Consider the following 4,744-nt stretch of genomic DNA (forward strand, 5'->3'; position numbering starts at 1 on the left):
TTTGCCAGGACACAGCTGGTATTCCCATTTTCCTGTTTCTTATGTATTCAGTGAAGATTTGGGAGCCAGCAGGTAAAAGTGATGGGTTTTAGCATCAAACACATGTGGGTCCCCCCGCCCCTCGCTGTCTTTAGCTGTGTAATGCGGGGAAACTTGTTGAGTTACTGAGATGCTGTTCTTTCTCTAGAAAACAGTGGTCACAAGACTTGTGCAGAGATGGGGACATCGGGGTCCGAGGTCATCACAGCCACGCAGGCACCGGGGCGGGCCAGGCCAAGCAGCCATCCCCTCCAAGGTGGCCAGTGGCTGAGCCAAGAGGGAAGGGTACTCTGAAAGGTCTCTCATTAGCACTTTAAATAGGTAACAGGCCTAGGTGTCTGATTGGCTAGAACCAGTCACAGGGTGCCACCCACCACAAAGGCGTGGACAGTACAGTTCCCATGGGCACCAGGAAGGCGGAGAGCAGGAAATCTTGGGCAATTAGTGCGATGTGTGAAGTACCTAGCGCCATGCCCGGCCTGCTCCCAGCGCTCGGCCATGGAGCTCTATTTCAGCTTGAACCTGTTAGAGAAGAAACGGTGTGTGTGTGTGTTATTTTAGTATGTTCAGCAGTGTTAATGGCTGATAATTGATGTGTTATGTTTTCCCGTTCAGACACACCTACAGTTCAATAGATTCTTGGAAACAGGATAGTAAAAGGCAAGGACTACATCTCGCCAGGAACTTAGAGGGTGCAAAGATCCAGGTTTCCCGGAGGAGGCAGGACCCGGACTGGCTCTGACGTTTGGGTAGCGGCTCAGGATCAAGCAGCCCAGGACAGCTCTGGGTGTGTGGCACCGAGCGCCGAGGTCTCTGCCTAAGGCCTGGGAGTTTGTTTACCACTTACTCACTGGTTTACTTATTCACCTACTTATTCATCGGATGCTTACTCCACGCCCGTGTGAGCCAGGCACTGAGGATGTCATCGGAGAAAGCGAGGACGCCGCCTTCCCGGGGCCTGCATTTTAGTAGCAGAAGACACTGAACAGCAAGAGTGAGCACATATGTAGCAGCAGATATTGTGGGTTGTTTTTTTTTTATTATTATTATTTTATTGATTTCAGAGAGGAAGGGAGAGAGAGAGAGATAGAAACATCGATGATGAGACAATCATTGATCAGCTGCCTTGTGCATACCCTACACGTGGATGGAGCCCACAACCCAGGCATGTGCCCTGACTGGGAATTGAACTGTGACATCCTGGTTCATAGGTGGAAGCTCAACCACTGAGCCACACCGGCCGGGCAATAGCAGCAGATGTGGACAGCTGTGTCTCTGAACACAGTGCAGCATGTTGGGCATGCCAGGGCTGCAGAGGGCAGGAGGGCGCTGCTCTTTTATGTGGGGTGGCCAGGAAAGGCATTGAGGGAGCAGGCTCTGTGGAGATGGAGGAGTGCATTCCAGACTGAAGGACCCACAAGGGCCAAGGGTCCCCATCGAGTCAGGCCCCTCTGGAACATGGATTCGCTTCCGGGGGGAGGGGAGGAGAGGGGAGGAGGCGTCAAGGAGATGCGATGTGCGGGGACAGCGCGGCACCTCCTCCAGGGATCACCCACTGCACCCAGAGGCGCTCCGGGTCCCACAAGAAAGTTCACAGCCCGCCCCAAGCTCGCGCCTTTCTCGTCGTGTTGCTTAAGGCAACAGCGCCACCTGCTGGCCGCGATGTCACCGCTTGTGGCCTGACTTGGGAGGTCTTGGGCGCCCTCTGGTGGGTATTTCCAGGTCACAGCTAACCATGAAGCCCCTGGGGCCATTTCTCCCTTTGATGTTTGCCCTGGAACCAAGTGGAGAGAAAAGGCTTTTTAACAATCAAAGGCATCCGATGTGATAAGCTGCCGGGCACTGATGACAAGGCATGCTCCCTGGAGACAAAATGTCGACACACCCCCTCTAAGAGGCACATACAGCACTGAACACAGTGGCAAGTGGTGAGAAGAGACTTGTGGGCAATGATGGAAAGAAATTGGGTAGAGAAGAGAAGTGGAGGGAAAGGAAGGGGGATGCTACTCTGACCCGCACTCCCCTCCTCCAAGACGTCAGTCCCTGAGGAGGCCCTTTAAGCCCAGCAGACCCGAGTGTGAAAACCCTTTCCCCAGAGGGGCTGTGTGGCATTTCCAGGTCCCCTTGTCTGAGCCATTTGGTAACAGACTTGGCCCTGCATCTTCCCTCAGCCCTGCTGTGCTGTTGATGGTCCCTGACAGGCCTGGCAGGGCTCTCAGCCTGGGCTCCGCCATCAGCCTTGCAGAGCCTCGGGCCAGCCCCGCTTGAAACGCATGTCCCTGAGCGGCTTATTGTGATTTGGGACAAACCTCATGCCAGTGTGTCCTGCCAAGAAAATATTGCTGTTGAGCTGTTGGTTTTCATTGCTGTCAAACAGAATCTTCCAGGGAGAGCAAGGGAGGAGCCACCCTGGAGGGCCGCTGAGAGAGGCAGCTTTGCCTGGGTGGGTGGGACTGTCTTAGAACCTTCTGGAGAATTTTCTTTTTTTCTTGAAAGAACAACTAGAATGGCTGTTTTCTGATGGACACCGACAGGAGCAGTGCCGCGAACCCCTGACCAGCGGCACCGACGGGCCTAGTCCTTCCTCAGTGACCACTTGCAGCTTAGCTTGGGACACGTGCTTCTTTATTCCACATTCAGACAGTCCTGGAGGGGCTGCTAACCCACAGAGGCTGGGGAAAAGGAAGAGACAATTTGCCAGTATTCGTGCAGGTCTAGGCTACTGAAGGGACTCTGAAAAAAATCGGTGTAGATGCTCCCTTCTCAGCAATGCCTCTCAAAATACTTTGGAGGCATGGAAGGGTGAAAGTTTATGCTACTGGCTCTGTTCTCTCTTGTTTGTTCTGTTTTTTATTCTAATACAAATTGTTTCTTGTGCCCTGCCAGCACGGCCAAGGGTGAACCTGAGTGGGGGCGGCTGAAAGGCTTAGAAAAGACAGACAAGAGAATGAAAGCTGGGTCTGGGTGGGACACTGCTTCTCTGAGAGACAGCGGCCACGCCCACAAGCCGTGTCTTTATTTTGTAGCCGATGCCGTGAGGCAAAGTAAGGGCGTGATCAAGATGTTTACAACATTCTCGTGGGTTTCAATCCTCCTCAACTACATGCACCTGAACTCTATCAAGCCCACCTCACTCAGGCACGTGGGGCCACGTGTTCAGACCATAGGTTCAAGCTTACAACTGCAGCTGTTGGCTATCATTGTGCTGGGAGGGCTCTGCCCTCCAAGCTGGGACTTGCACGTGGCCATGAGAGGACTGTACCCTCTCATTAGTCCAAGGCTTGAACCTGTGCAAACACTGTAGCCGCTCTCCAGTTTCTAGTGGAAAGCCAGTAGAAAATTGAAAGCTCCTCATCTGTTCAGATGACTTTCCACATGAGACCTCCAGGAAGAGTTAACTGTTAGAAATCAAAGACATTAACTTTCCGAGTGTTCATTCCATTTATTTTCCCTTCTGGGACCCAGTTTCCTTCTTTGCACAGTTGGGGGTTGGCCGCTCAAGGACCGTCATAGTTCGAATGCCCTTTGGTTCTTTGAAAGGAAGCCTCTCTCATCCCAAAGGTGACTGCAGGTCACATGGTCACACACAATGGTTCCGACTTGAGAGAGAAATGTTCATTTGCTCATGCCTTTTCCCATCCAGTCATTCAACAACTAGTGAGGGCCTTCCATATTCCTGACACCAAGGACGAGCTGGAAGTACAGCAAGGTCTTGGCCCTCAGGGAGCTTTCAGTCCGATGAGGGTAAAACACAGTAAAACATGCAAAGATGTGCAGTATGATGGGGTGCAGTGTAGAGTGATAGCATGCAGTGGCAGCTGGTAACACGTGCTAGGAAGAGGAAGCAAGCAGGAGAGGGCTAAGGGATGCGGAATGTTATATAGACAGAGTGATCAGGAACCTCTTCTCTGGGGGGATGGCATTCGGGCAGAGGCAACGGAGTGAGCGAGGGGGCCTCGGAAGTGCCTGGAAAGATGACGCCAGGCAGAGGGAAGAGCAAATGCGAAGGCTGATGCCGGTTTGCTGGGTGCATTGGAGGAAGATGAGGAGACTGGGAGGTGGGGGAGGCGGCTGGACCCCGATTCCATCTTATGTTTTTATTTCATTTGACAATGGCTGAAATTGCACGTGGTAAATGTCTTTATTTTTAAAAAGATGTTTTTATTTATTTTAGAGTGAGAGGATGGAGAAGGGAAAGGCAGAGAGAGAAACATTGATCTTCCTCCTGAACTCCCCCTCCTGGGGGTCCAGCTGGCAACCCGGGCCTGTGCCCTGACCCGGAATCAAACCTGAGGCCTCTGGGTGCAGGGGGTGACACTCAACCCACTGAGCCACACCCGCCAGGGCCCGTCTTATGTTTTGATGCTGAATGTGATGGGTCGTCATCAGCGAGCAAGTATGTTCAGAAGGAAGAGTCATTGTTGGGGACACGTTGCTAGGCACCGCGAGTAGCAAGAGATGCGATACCGGCTCTGCGCTGAGGGACCAGGGGGTGAACGCACACTGAGCCCCACACTGACGGTCAGAACGGGGGAGCGGTGTGTGCCGGGACACTGGGTGGCACGGACACTAGATCCGGGCGGGCCCAGGACCTGGAGGGTCTCCCCAGCAGGGCCCTGGAGAATGGCAAACAGAAGAGGAAGCTTTCCAGGCAGGAAGGACCGGGCAGTGGGAGCTGTGGGCAGAGGGCCTGTGGACACCGGCT

Source organism: Myotis davidii, unplaced genomic scaffold (assembly GCF_000327345.1).
Source record: "Myotis davidii unplaced genomic scaffold, ASM32734v1 scaffold1019, whole genome shotgun sequence".
NCBI classification, from domain to species: Eukaryota; Metazoa; Chordata; class Mammalia; order Chiroptera; family Vespertilionidae; genus Myotis; species Myotis davidii.